Source organism: Schistocerca cancellata, chromosome 1 (assembly GCF_023864275.1).
Source record: "Schistocerca cancellata isolate TAMUIC-IGC-003103 chromosome 1, iqSchCanc2.1, whole genome shotgun sequence".
Taxonomy (NCBI): Eukaryota; Metazoa; Arthropoda; class Insecta; order Orthoptera; family Acrididae; genus Schistocerca; species Schistocerca cancellata.
The window spans coordinates 479806979-479819842 of NC_064626.1; the positions used below are offsets into that span (position 1 = coordinate 479806979).

Sequence of the window (12864 nt, forward strand, 5' to 3'; positions counted from 1 at the left end):
CTGTGACGTGCACTGTTTCTACAAATGCTGGGAAAACTGGCGCCCAATGCAGCGCACGTAGCGTGGCCGAGCGCTCAAAAATAAAAAAGTAGTGTAGCGGTTATCGCGTCTGCTTCACACGCAGAAGGACCCCCGGTTCGATCCCGGGCGGGAACTGTATTTTCCATCCTATGTCGCATACTACTCCAGTGAGCCACGTCATGTGTGGATCTGCTGCGTGGAAAAAATACTACGAAAAATAGCGCTCTAAGGCACTGGTTTAAGGCACTGGTTTAAGGCACCAGTCTCTTCGTAGGCGTGGGTTCGAATCCAGGAGCTGCTGTCTCCTTAACTACGACAGCTACAGACAAGTGGCGTCGCTCCCATACGGCGGGCACGGCATTTTCTTGTTGTGGATGGCCTAAAGAGACGCTTCCAGTGGGAGAGCAGTGGACATACACGGCACAGCGATTGCCAAGACACTTACTTTTCGGAGTGATCTTTGTACTACAAAGGAAACGTTTTGCCGCTCGTGGTCCAACGGTAACGTGGCCGAGCGGTCTAAGGCGCTGGTTTTAGGCACCAGTCTCTTCGGAGGCGTGGGTTCGAATCCCACCGTTGCCAGTTTTTACGTCTCATTTTTGTGCCGCTGCTGTGTGTTCTCGTAGGGTAGGATGCAGCTCTTGTGACGCGCGTGTTGTGTAGGTAGCGTGGCCGAGCGGTGTAAAGCGCTGGTTTCAGGCACCAGTCTCTTCGGAGGCGTGGGTTCCAATCCCACACCTGCCAAATGTGTAATTGTTTCCTGAGTCGAAGACGGCTGCACTCATTGCCTGCAAAGAAAACAGCTTCTGCTTCGTGAATTGCCGTAGAACAGTGCGTGGTGCAACGACAGGATTTGTAAGCGCCTTTTGCTCTCATCATTGCTGGCGTTCGTGTCCACGAAATGCGTCCGGAGCACGCCGTTCTATAACGTGAGAGAGTGGATTTTTTTACAGTTGTCAGTTAACCGTGCCTGATTGCTGCGTTCGCTGGAAGAGCACTGCCGTCGTTATCCGGTGTGGTCTAGTGGCTAGGATACCTGGCTCTCACCCAGGAGGCCCGGGTTCGATTCCCGGTACCGGAAATGCGCGTTTTTGCTGCTCCTCTTATGCGACTTGTCTCGACTTTGCTCGACTGACGCTACGCTGACGCGTGCAGAAAGCTACGTTAAGTATGATTCACGGCAACACCCGACGGCGAGAGAGATGCGGCGTGTGTCCACTTGTTGTCGAGCCACGTACCTGTAGCGAAGAGGCTTGGAGGACTGCAAGACATTGCCACGGAGGTGAATGCAGCTAACCACTGTAGTTAGTGTCCTGACAGCGCAGGCGCGTTCATTTGTTTGTATACATGTGATGGAGAACGTGTCTGACACTGCTGTGGCGTGACACTGTGGGCTGGGCTTTGCTGTGTGCCGCCACTTGCATTCCCGCCAGCTGCTTTGGCGGGCGCCTCCGTGGCCGTGATCGTCTAGTGGTTAGGACATTGCGTTGTGGCCGCAATAACCCAGGTTCGAATCCTGGTCACGGCACTTTTGAAAGTTTTGCCTTGCTGCCGTTGCTATAGAGATAGTGCACGAGTACTCGAAATTACAGTGCTCTCTTGATTTTTCACTCGTGTTCCGCAGGCCGCAGTTTGTACTACCACTTCATCACCAACATGTAATGTCGCCTCCCAGAGCGCGGACGTCCGCTGCTCTCTGCAGTCGAAAAGGGCAGTTGTTTGAAGTGCGATGGATGAGCAACCAGTGCCAGCAGAACAGGAAGCTGTGACGTGCACTGTTTCTACAAATGCTGGGAAAACTGGCGCCCAATGCAGTGCACGTAGCGTGGCCGAGCGCTCAAAAATAAAAAAGTAGTGTAGCGGTTATCGCGTCTGCTTCACACGCAGAAGGACCCCCGGTTCGATCCCGGGCGGGAACTGTATTTTCCATCCTATGTCGCATACTACTCCAGTGAGCCACGTCATGTGTGGATCTGCTGCATGGAAAAAATACTACGAAAAATAGCGCTCTAAGGCACTGGTTTAAGGCACCAGTCTCTTCGTAGGCGTGGGTTCGAATCCAGGAGCTGCTGTCTCCTTAACTACGACAGCTACAGACAAGTGGCGTCGCTCCCATACGGCGGGCACGGCATTTTCTTGTTGTGGATGGCCTAAAGAGACGCTTCCAGTGGGAGAGCAGTGGACATACACGGCACAGCGATTGCCAAGACACTTACATTTCGGAGTGATCTTTGTACTACAAAGGAAACGTTTTGCCGCTCGTGGTCCAACGGTAACGTGGCCGAGCGGTCTAAGGCGCTGGTTTTAGGCACCAGTCTCTTCGGAGGCGTGGGTTCGAATCCCACCGTTGCCAGTTTTTACGTCTCATTTTTGTGCCGCTGCTGTGTGTTCTCGTAGGGTAGGATGCAGCTCTTGTGACGCGCGTGTTGTGTAGGTAGCGTGGCCGAGCGGTGTAAAGCGCTGGTTTCAGGCACCAGTCTCTTCGGAGGCGTGGGTTCCAATCCCACACCTGCCAAATGTGTAATTGTTTCCTGAGTCGAAGACGGCTGCACTCATTGCCTGCAAAGAAAACAGCTTCTGCTTCGTGAATTGCCGTAGAACAGTGCGTGGTGCAACGACAGGATTTGTAAGCGCCTTTTGCTCTCATCATTGCTGGCGTTCGTGTCCACGAAATGCGTCCGGAGCACGCCGTTCTATAACGTGAGAGAGTGGATTTTTTTACAGTTGTCAGTTAACCGTGCCTGATTGCTGCGTTCGCTGGAAGAGCACTGCCGTCGTTATCCGGTGTGGTCTAGTGGCTAGGATACCTGGCTCTCACCCAGGAGGCCCGGGTTCGATTCCCGGTACCGGAAATGCGCGTTTTTGCTGCTCCTCTTATGCGACTTGTCTCGACTTTGCTCGACTGACGCTACGCTGACGCGTGCAGAAAGCTACGTTAAGTATGATTCACGGCAACACCCGACGGCGAGAGAGATGCGGCGTGTGTCCACTTGTTGTCGAGCCACGTACCTGTAGCGAAGAGGCTTGGAGGACTGCAAGACATTGCCACGGAGGTGAATGCAGCTAACCACTGTAGTTAGTGTCCTGACAGCGCAGGCGCGTTCATTTGTTTGTATACATGTGATGGAGAACGTGTCTGACACTGCTGTGGCGTGACACTGTGGGCTGGGCTTTGCTGTGTGCCGCCACTTGCATTCCCGCCAGCTGCTTTGGCGGGCGCCTCCGTGGCCGTGATCGTCTAGTGGTTAGGACATTGCGTTGTGGCCGCAATAACCCAGGTTCGAATCCTGGTCACGGCACTTTTGAAAGTTTTGCCTTGCTGCCGTTGCTATAGAGATAGTGCACGAGTACTCGAAATTACAGTGCTCTCTTGATTTTTCACTCGTGTTCCGCAGGCCGCAGTTTGTACTACCACTTCATCACCAACATGTAATGTCGCCTCCCAGAGCGCGGACGTCCGCTGCTCTCTGCAGTCGAAAAGGGCAGTTGTTTGAAGTGCGATGGATGAGCAACCAGTGCCAGCAGAACAGGAAGCTGTGACGTGCACTGTTTCTACAAATGCTGGGAAAACTGGCGCCCAATGCAGTGCACGTAGCGTGGCCGAGCGCTCAAAAATAAAAAAGTAGTGTAGCGGTTATCGCGTCTGCTTCACACGCAGAAGGACCCCCGGTTCGATCCCGGGCGGGAACTGTATTTTCCATCCTATGTCGCATACTACTCCAGTGAGCCACGTCATGTGTGGATCTGCTGCATGGAAAAAATACTACGAAAAATAGCGCTCTAAGGCACTGGTTTAAGGCACCAGTCTCTTCGTAGGCGTGGGTTCGAATCCAGGAGCTGCTGTCTCCTTAACTACGACAGCTACAGACAAGTGGCGTCGCTCCCATACGGCGGGCACGGCATTTTCTTGTTGTGGATGGCCTAAAGAGACGCTTCCAGTGGGAGAGCAGTGGACATACACGGCACAGCGATTGCCAAGACACTTACATTTCGGAGTGATCTTTGTACTACAAAGGAAACGTTTTGCCGCTCGTGGTCCAACGGTAACGTGGCCGAGCGGTCTAAGGCGCTGGTTTTAGGCACCAGTCTCTTCGGAGGCGTGGGTTCGAATCCCACCGTTGCCAGTTTTTACGTCTCATTTTTGTGCCGCTGCTGTGTGTTCTCGTAGGGTAGGATGCAGCTCTTGTGACGCGCGTGTTGTGTAGGTAGCGTGGCCGAGCGGTGTAAAGCGCTGGTTTCAGGCACCAGTCTCTTCGGAGGCGTGGGTTCCAATCCCACACCTGCCAAATGTGTAATTGTTTCCTGAGTCGAAGACGGCTGCACTCATTGCCTGCAAAGAAAACAGCTTCTGCTTCGTGAATTGCCGTAGAACAGTGCGTGGTGCAACGACAGGATTTGTAAGCGCCTTTTGCTCTCATCATTGCTGGCGTTCGTGTCCACGAAATGCGTCCGGAGCACGCCGTTCTATAACGTGAGAGAGTGGATTTTTTTACAGTTGTCAGTTAACCGTGCCTGATTGCTGCGTTCGCTGGAAGAGCACTGCCGTCGTTATCCGGTGTGGTCTAGTGGCTAGGATACCTGGCTCTCACCCAGGAGGCCCGGGTTCGATTCCCGGTACCGGAAATGCGCGTTTTTGTTGCTCCTCTTATGCGACTTGTCTCGACTTTGCTCGACTGACGCTACGCTGACGCGTGCAGAAAGCTACGTTAAGTATGATTCATGGCAACAACCGACGGCGAGAGAGATGCGGCGTGTGTCCACTTGTTGTCGAGCCACGTACCTGTAGCGAAGAGGCTTGGAGGACTGCAAGACATTGCCACGGAGGTGAATGCAGCTAACCACTGTAGTTAGTGTCCTGACAGCGCAGGCGCGTTCATTTGTTTGTATACATGTGATGGAGAACGTGTCTGACACTGCTGTGGCGTGACACTGTGGGCTGGGCTTTGCTGTGTGCCGCCACTTGCATTCCCGCCAGCTGCTTTGGCGGGCGCCTCCGTGGCCGTGATCGTCTAGTGGTTAGGACATGGCGTTGTGGCCGCAATAACCCAGGTTCGAATCCTGGTCACGGCACTTTTGAAAGTTTTGCCTTGCTGCCGTTGCTATAGAGATAGTGCACGAGTACTCGAAATTACAGTGCTCTCTTGATTTTTCACTCGTGTTCCGCAGGCCGCAGTTTGTACTACCACTTCATCACCAACATGTAATGTCGCCTCCCAGAGCGCGGACGTCCGCTGCTCTCTGCAGTCGAAAAGGGCAGTTGTTTGAAGTGCGATGGATGAGCAACCAGTGCCAGCAGAACAGGAAGCTGTGACGTGCACTGTTTCTACAAATGCTGGGAAAACTGGCGCCCAATGCAGCGCACGTAGCGTGGCCGAGCGCTCAAAAATAAAAAAGTAGTGTAGCGGTTATCGCGTCTGCTTCACACGCAGAAGGACCCCCGGTTCGATCCCGGGCGGGAACTGTATTTTCCATCCTATGTCGCATACTACTCCAGTGAGCCACGTCATGTGTGGATCTGCTGCATGGAAAAAATACTACGAAAAATAGCGCTCTAAGGCACTGGTTTAAGGCACTGGTTTAAGGCACCAGTCTCTTCGTAGGCGTGGGTTCGAATCCAGGAGCTGCTGTCTCCTTAACTACGACAGCTACAGACAAGTGGCGTCGCTCCCATACGGCGGGCACGGCATTTTCTTGTTGTGGATGGCCTAAAGAGACGCTTCCAGTGGGAGAGCAGTGGACATACACGGCACAGCGATTGCCAAGACACTTACATTTCGGAGTGATCTTTGTACTACAAAGGAAACGTTTTGCCGCTCGTGGTCCAACGGTAACGTGGCCGAGCGGTCTAAGGCGCTGGTTTTAGGCACCAGTCTCTTCGGAGGCGTGGGTTCGAATCCCACCGTTGCCAGTTTTTACGTCTCATTTTTGTGCCGCTGCTGTGTGTTCTCGTAGGGTAGGATGCAGCTCTTGTGACGCGCGTGTTGTGTAGGTAGCGTGGCCGAGCGGTGTAAAGCGCTGGTTTCAGGCACCAGTCTCTTCGGAGGCGTGGGTTCCAATCCCACACCTGCCAAATGTGTAATTGTTTCCTGAGTCGAAGACGGCTGCACTCATTGCCTGCAAAGAAAACAGCTTCTGCTTCGTGAATTGCCGTAGAACAGTGCGTGGTGCAACGACAGGATTTGTAAGCGCCTTTTGCTCTCATCATTGCTGGCGTTCGTGTCCACGAAATGCGTCCGGAGCACGCCGTTCTATAACGTGAGAGAGTGGATTTTTTTACAGTTGTCAGTTAACCGTGCCTGATTGCTGCGTTCGCTGGAAGAGCACTGCCGTCGTTATCCGGTGTGGTCTAGTGGCTAGGATACCTGGCTCTCACCCAGGAGGCCCGGGTTCGATTCCCGGTACCGGAAATGCGCGTTTTTGTTGCTCCTCTTATGCGACTTGTCTCGACTTTGCTCGACTGACGCTACGCTGACGCGTGCAGAAAGCTACGTTAAGTATGATTCACGGCAACACCCGACGGCGAGAGAGATGCGGCGTGTGTCCACTTGTTGTCGAGCCACGTACCTGTAGCGAAGAGGCTTGGAGGACTGCAAGACATTGCCACGGAGGTGAATGCAGCTAACCACTGTAGTTAGTGTCCTGACAGCGCAGGCGCGTTCATTTGTTTGTATACATGTGATGGAGAACGTGTCTGACACTGCTGTGGCGTGACACTGTGGGCTGGGCTTTGCTGTGTGCCGCCACTTGCATTCCCGCCAGCTGCTTTGGCGGGCGCCTCCGTGGCCGTGATCGTCTAGTGGTTAGGACATTGCGTTGTGGCCGCAATAACCCAGGTTCGAATCCTGGTCACGGCACTTTTGAAAGTTTTGCCTTGCTGCCGTTGCTATAGAGATAGTGCACGAGTACTCGAAATTACAGTGCTCTCTTGATTTTTCACTCGTGTTCCGCAGGCCGCAGTTTGTACTACCACTTCATCACCAACATGTAATGTCGCCTCCCAGAGCGCGGACGTCCGCTGCTCTCTGCAGTCGAAAAGGGCAGTTGTTTGAAGTGCGATGGATGAGCAACCAGTGCCAGCAGAACAGGAAGCTGTGACGTGCACTGTTTCTACAAATGCTGGGAAAACTGGCGCCCAATGCAGTGCACGTAGCGTGGCCGAGCGCTCAAAAATAAAAAAGTAGTGTAGCGGTTATCGCGTCTGCTTCACACGCAGAAGGACCCCCGGTTCGATCCCGGGCGGGAACTGTATTTTCCATCCTATGTCGCATACTACTCCAGTGAGCCACGTCATGTGTGGATCTGCTGCATGGAAAAAATACTACGAAAAATAGCGCTCTAAGGCACTGGTTTAAGGCACCAGTCTCTTCGTAGGCGTGGGTTCGAATCCAGGAGCTGCTGTCTCCTTAACTACGACAGCTACAGACAAGTGGCGTCGCTCCCATACGGCGGGCACGGCATTTTCTTGTTGTGGATGGCCTAAAGAGACGCTTCCAGTGGGAGAGCAGTGGACATACACGGCACAGCGATTGCCAAGACACTTACATTTCGGAGTGATCTTTGTACTACAAAGGAAACGTTTTGCCGCTCGTGGTCCAACGGTAACGTGGCCGAGCGGTCTAAGGCGCTGGTTTTAGGCACCAGTCTCTTCGGAGGCGTGGGTTCGAATCCCACCGTTGCCAGTTTTTACGTCTCATTTTTGTGCCGCTGCTGTGTGTTCTCGTAGGGTAGGATGCAGCTCTTGTGACGCGCGTGTTGTGTAGGTAGCGTGGCCGAGCGGTGTAAAGCGCTGGTTTCAGGCACCAGTCTCTTCGGAGGCGTGGGTTCCAATCCCACACCTGCCAAATGTGTAATTGTTTCCTGAGTCGAAGACGGCTGCACTCATTGCCTGCAAAGAAAACAGCTTCTGCTTCGTGAATTGCCGTAGAACAGTGCGTGGTGCAACGACAGGATTTGTAAGCGCCTTTTGCTCTCATCATTGCTGGCGTTCGTGTCCACGAAATGCGTCCGGAGCACGCCGTTCTATAACGTGAGAGAGTGGATTTTTTTACAGTTGTCAGTTAACCGTGCCTGATTGCTGCGTTCGCTGGAAGAGCACTGCCGTCGTTATCCGGTGTGGTCTAGTGGCTAGGATACCTGGCTCTCACCCAGGAGGCCCGGGTTCGATTCCCGGTACCGGAAATGCGCGTTTTTGTTGCTCCTCTTATGCGACTTGTCTCGACTTTGCTCGACTGACGCTACGCTGACGCGTGCAGAAAGCTACGTTAAGTATGATTCATGGCAACAACCGACGGCGAGAGAGATGCGGCGTGTGTCCACTTGTTGTCGAGCCACGTACCTGTAGCGAAGAGGCTTGGAGGACTGCAAGACATTGCCACGGAGGTGAATGCAGCTAACCACTGTAGTTAGTGTCCTGACAGCGCAGGCGCGTTCATTTGTTTGTATACATGTGATGGAGAACGTGTCTGACACTGCTGTGGCGTGACACTGTGGGCTGGGCTTTGCTGTGTGCCGCCACTTGCATTCCCGCCAGCTGCTTTGGCGGGCGCCTCCGTGGCCGTGATCGTCTAGTGGTTAGGACATTGCGTTGTGGCCGCAATAACCCAGGTTCGAATCCTGGTCACGGCACTTTTGAAAGTTTTGCCTTGCTGCCGTTGCTATAGAGATAGTGCACGAGTACTCGAAATTACAGTGCTCTCTTGATTTTTCACTCGTGTTCCGCAGGCCGCAGTTTGTACTACCACTTCATCACCAACATGTAATGTCGCCTCCCAGAGCGCGGACGTCCGCTGCTCTCTGCAGTCGAAAAGGGCAGTTGTTTGAAGTGCGATGGATGAGCAACCAGTGCCAGCAGAACAGGAAGCTGTGACGTGCACTGTTTCTACAAATGCTGGGAAAACTGGCGCCCAATGCAGTGCACGTAGCGTGGCCGAGCGCTCAAAAATAAAAAAGTAGTGTAGCGGTTATCGCGTCTGCTTCACACGCAGAAGGACCCCCGGTTCGATCCCGGGCGGGAACTGTATTTTCCATCCTATGTCGCATACTACTCCAGTGAGCCACGTCATGTGTGGATCTGCTGCATGGAAAAAATACTACGAAAAATAGCGCTCTAAGGCACTGGTTTAAGGCACCAGTCTCTTCGTAGGCGTGGGTTCGAATCCAGGAGCTGCTGTCTCCTTAACTACGACAGCTACAGACAAGTGGCGTCGCTCCCATACGGCGGGCACGGCATTTTCTTGTTGTGGATGGCCTAAAGAGACGCTTCCAGTGGGAGAGCAGTGGACATACACGGCACAGCGATTGCCAAGACACTTACATTTCGGAGTGATCTTTGTACTACAAAGGAAACGTTTTGCCGCTCGTGGTCCAACGGTAACGTGGCCGAGCGGTCTAAGGCGCTGGTTTTAGGCACCAGTCTCTTCGGAGGCGTGGGTTCGAATCCCACCGTTGCCAGTTTTTACGTCTCATTTTTGTGCCGCTGCTGTGTGTTCTCGTAGGGTAGGATGCAGCTCTTGTGACGCGCGTGTTGTGTAGGTAGCGTGGCCGAGCGGTGTAAAGCGCTGGTTTCAGGCACCAGTCTCTTCGGAGGCGTGGGTTCCAATCCCACACCTGCCAAATGTGTAATTGTTTCCTGAGTCGAAGACGGCTGCACTCATTGCCTGCAAAGAAAACAGCTTCTGCTTCGTGAATTGCCGTAGAACAGTGCGTGGTGCAACGACAGGATTTGTAAGCGCCTTTTGCTCTCATCATTGCTGGCGTTCGTGTCCACGAAATGCGTCCGGAGCACGCCGTTCTATAACGTGAGAGAGTGGATTTTTTTACAGTTGTCAGTTAACCGTGCCTGATTGCTGCGTTCGCTGGAAGAGCACTGCCGTCGTTATCCGGTGTGGTCTAGTGGCTAGGATACCTGGCTCTCACCCAGGAGGCCCGGGTTCGATTCCCGGTACCGGAAATGCGCGTTTTTGTTGCTCCTCTTATGCGACTTGTCTCGACTTTGCTCGACTGACGCTACGCTGACGCGTGCAGAAAGCTACGTTAAGTATGATTCACGGCAACACCCGACGGCGAGAGAGATGCGGCGTGTGTCCACTTGTTGTCGAGCCACGTACCTGTAGCGAAGAGGCTTGGAGGACTGCAAGACATTGCCACGGAGGTGAATGCAGCTAACCACTGTAGTTAGTGTCCTGACAGCGCAGGCGCGTTCATTTGTTTGTATACATGTGATGGAGAACGTGTCTGACACTGCTGTGGCGTGACACTGTGGGCTGGGCTTTGCTGTGTGCCGCCACTTGCATTCCCGCCAGCTGCTTTGGCGGGCGCCTCCGTGGCCGTGATCGTCTAGTGGTTAGGACATTGCGTTGTGGCCGCAATAACCCAGGTTCGAATCCTGGTCACGGCACTTTTGAAAGTTTTGCCTTGCTGCCGTTGCTATAGAGATAGTGCACGAGTACTCGAAATTACAGTGCTCTCTTGATTTTTCACTCGTGTTCCGCAGGCCGCAGTTTGTACTACCACTTCATCACCAACATGTAATGTCGCCTCCCAGAGCGCGGACGTCCGCTGCTCTCTGCAGTCGAAAAGGGCAGTTGTTTGAAGTGCGATGGATGAGCAACCAGTGCCAGCAGAACAGGAAGCTGTGACGTGCACTGTTTCTACAAATGCTGGGAAAACTGGCGCCCAATGCAGTGCACGTAGCGTGGCCGAGCGCTCAAAAATAAAAAAGTAGTGTAGCGGTTATCGCGTCTGCTTCACACGCAGAAGGACCCCCGGTTCGATCCCGGGCGGGAACTGTATTTTCCATCCTATGTCGCATACTACTCCAGTGAGCCACGTCATGTGTGGATCTGCTGCATGGAAAAAATACTACGAAAAATAGCGCTCTAAGGCACTGGTTTAAGGCACCAGTCTCTTCGTAGGCGTGGGTTCGAATCCAGGAGCTGCTGTCTCCTTAACTACGACAGCTACAGACAAGTGGCGTCGCTCCCATACGGCGGGCACGGCATTTTCTTGTTGTGGATGGCCTAAAGAGACGCTTCCAGTGGGAGAGCAGTGGACATACACGGCACAGCGATTGCCAAGACACTTACATTTCGGAGTGATCTTTGTACTACAAAGGAAACGTTTTGCCGCTCGTGGTCCAACGGTAACGTGGCCGAGCGGTCTAAGGCGCTGGTTTTAGGCACCAGTCTCTTCGGAGGCGTGGGTTCGAATCCCACCGTTGCCAGTTTTTACGTCTCATTTTTGTGCCGCTGCTATGTGTTCTCGTAGGGTAGGATGCAGCTCTTGTGACGCGCGTGTTGTGTAGGTAGCGTGGCCGAGCGGTGTAAAGCGCTGGTTTCAGGCACCAGTCTCTTCGGAGGCGTGGGTTCCAATCCCACACCTGCCAAATGTGTAATTGTTTCCTGAGTCGAAGACGGCTGCACTCATTGCCTGCAAAGAAAACAGCTTCTGCTTCGTGAATTGCCGTAGAACAGTGCGTGGTGCAACGACAGGATTTGTAAGCGCCTTTTGCTCTCATCATTGCTGGCGTTCGTGTCCACGAAATGCGTCCGGAGCACGCCGTTCTATAACGTGAGAGAGTGGATTTTTTTACAGTTGTCAGTTAACCGTGCCTGATTGCTGCGTTCGCTGGAAGAGCACTGCCGTCGTTATCCGGTGTGGTCTAGTGGCTAGGATACCTGGCTCTCACCCAGGAGGCCCGGGTTCGATTCCCGGTACCGGAAATGCGCGTTTTTGTTGCTCCTCTTATGCGACTTGTCTCGACTTTGCTCGACTGACGCTACGCTGACGCGTGCAGAAAGCTACGTTAAGTATGATTCACGGCAACACCCGACGGCGAGAGAGATGCGGCGTGTGTCCACTTGTTGTCGAGCCACGTACCTGTAGCGAAGAGGCTTGGAGGACTGCAAGACATTGCCACGGAGGTGAATGCAGCTAACCACTGTAGTTAGTGTCCTGACAGCGCAGGCGCGTTCATTTGTTTGTATACATGTGATGGAGAACGTGTCTGACACTGCTGTGGCGTGACACTGTGGGCTGGGCTTTGCTGTGTGCCGCCACTTGCATTCCCGCCAGCTGCTTTGGCGGGCGCCTCCGTGGCCGTGATCGTCTAGTGGTTAGGACATTGCGTTGTGGCCGCAATAACCCAGGTTCGAATCCTGGTCACGGCACTTTTGAAAGTTTTGCCTTGCTGCCGTTGCTATAGAGATAGTGCACGAGTACTCGAAATTACAGTGCTCTCTTGATTTTTCACTCGTGTTCCGCAGGCCGCAGTTTGTACTACCACTTCATCACCAACATGTAATGTCGCCTCCCAGAGCGCGGACGTCCGCTGCTCTCTGCAGTCGAAAAGGGCAGTTGTTTGAAGTGCGATGGATGAGCAACCAGTGCCAGCAGAACAGGAAGCTGTGACGTGCACTGTTTCTACAAATGCTGGGAAAACTGGCGCCCAATGCAGTGCACGTAGCGTGGCCGAGCGCTCAAAAATAAAAAAGTAGTGTAGCGGTTATCGCGTCTGCTTCACACGCAGAAGGACCCCCGGTTCGATCCCGGGCGGGAACTGTATTTTCCATCCTATGTCGCATACTACTCCAGTGAGCCACGTCATGTGTGGATCTGCTGCATGGAAAAAATACTACGAAAAATAGCGCTCTAAGGCACTGGTTTAAGGCACCAGTCTCTTCGTAGGCGTGGGTTCGAATCCAGGAGCTGCTGTCTCCTTAACTACGACAGCTACAGACAAGTGGCGTCGCTCCCATACGGCGGGCACGGCATTTTCTTGTTGTGGATGGCCTAAAGAGACGCTTCCAGTGGGAGAGCAGTGGACATACACGGCACAGCGATTGC

The 12864-nt window shown here is 53.4% G+C and overlaps 1 protein-coding gene and 21 non-coding genes across 22 annotated transcripts in view; all 22 read left to right on the forward strand.

Annotated features, from left to right (window-relative positions):
• Nucleotides 1-12864, forward strand: part of LOC126184654 (calphotin-like) — a 137231-nt gene that overhangs the window by 86131 nt on the left and 38236 nt on the right. The window lies entirely within an intron of this gene.
• On the forward strand, nucleotides 522-603 carry Trnal-uag (transfer RNA leucine (anticodon UAG)). Its single transcript has one exon. It is a non-coding gene; the product is annotated as a tRNA-Leu (tRNA).
• On the forward strand, nucleotides 1031-1102 carry Trnae-cuc (transfer RNA glutamic acid (anticodon CUC)). The gene has a single exon. It is a non-coding gene; the product is annotated as a tRNA-Glu (tRNA).
• On the forward strand, nucleotides 1478-1549 carry Trnah-gug (transfer RNA histidin (anticodon GUG)). Its single transcript has one exon. It is a non-coding gene; the product is annotated as a tRNA-His (tRNA).
• Nucleotides 2293-2374, forward strand: Trnal-uag (transfer RNA leucine (anticodon UAG)). The gene has a single exon. It is a non-coding gene; the product is annotated as a tRNA-Leu (tRNA).
• On the forward strand, nucleotides 2802-2873 carry Trnae-cuc (transfer RNA glutamic acid (anticodon CUC)). Its single transcript has one exon. It is a non-coding gene; the product is annotated as a tRNA-Glu (tRNA).
• Trnah-gug (transfer RNA histidin (anticodon GUG)) lies at nucleotides 3249-3320 on the forward strand. The gene has a single exon. It is a non-coding gene; the product is annotated as a tRNA-His (tRNA).
• On the forward strand, nucleotides 4064-4145 carry Trnal-uag (transfer RNA leucine (anticodon UAG)). The gene has a single exon. It is a non-coding gene; the product is annotated as a tRNA-Leu (tRNA).
• On the forward strand, nucleotides 4573-4644 carry Trnae-cuc (transfer RNA glutamic acid (anticodon CUC)). The gene has a single exon. It is a non-coding gene; the product is annotated as a tRNA-Glu (tRNA).
• Nucleotides 5020-5091, forward strand: Trnah-gug (transfer RNA histidin (anticodon GUG)). The gene has a single exon. It is a non-coding gene; the product is annotated as a tRNA-His (tRNA).
• On the forward strand, nucleotides 5848-5929 carry Trnal-uag (transfer RNA leucine (anticodon UAG)). Its single transcript has one exon. It is a non-coding gene; the product is annotated as a tRNA-Leu (tRNA).
• On the forward strand, nucleotides 6357-6428 carry Trnae-cuc (transfer RNA glutamic acid (anticodon CUC)). The gene has a single exon. It is a non-coding gene; the product is annotated as a tRNA-Glu (tRNA).
• Trnah-gug (transfer RNA histidin (anticodon GUG)) lies at nucleotides 6804-6875 on the forward strand. The gene has a single exon. It is a non-coding gene; the product is annotated as a tRNA-His (tRNA).
• Trnal-uag (transfer RNA leucine (anticodon UAG)) lies at nucleotides 7619-7700 on the forward strand. Its single transcript has one exon. It is a non-coding gene; the product is annotated as a tRNA-Leu (tRNA).
• Trnae-cuc (transfer RNA glutamic acid (anticodon CUC)) lies at nucleotides 8128-8199 on the forward strand. The gene has a single exon. It is a non-coding gene; the product is annotated as a tRNA-Glu (tRNA).
• Nucleotides 8575-8646, forward strand: Trnah-gug (transfer RNA histidin (anticodon GUG)). The gene has a single exon. It is a non-coding gene; the product is annotated as a tRNA-His (tRNA).
• Nucleotides 9390-9471, forward strand: Trnal-uag (transfer RNA leucine (anticodon UAG)). The gene has a single exon. It is a non-coding gene; the product is annotated as a tRNA-Leu (tRNA).
• Nucleotides 9899-9970, forward strand: Trnae-cuc (transfer RNA glutamic acid (anticodon CUC)). Its single transcript has one exon. It is a non-coding gene; the product is annotated as a tRNA-Glu (tRNA).
• Nucleotides 10346-10417, forward strand: Trnah-gug (transfer RNA histidin (anticodon GUG)). Its single transcript has one exon. It is a non-coding gene; the product is annotated as a tRNA-His (tRNA).
• On the forward strand, nucleotides 11161-11242 carry Trnal-uag (transfer RNA leucine (anticodon UAG)). Its single transcript has one exon. It is a non-coding gene; the product is annotated as a tRNA-Leu (tRNA).
• On the forward strand, nucleotides 11670-11741 carry Trnae-cuc (transfer RNA glutamic acid (anticodon CUC)). Its single transcript has one exon. It is a non-coding gene; the product is annotated as a tRNA-Glu (tRNA).
• Trnah-gug (transfer RNA histidin (anticodon GUG)) lies at nucleotides 12117-12188 on the forward strand. Its single transcript has one exon. It is a non-coding gene; the product is annotated as a tRNA-His (tRNA).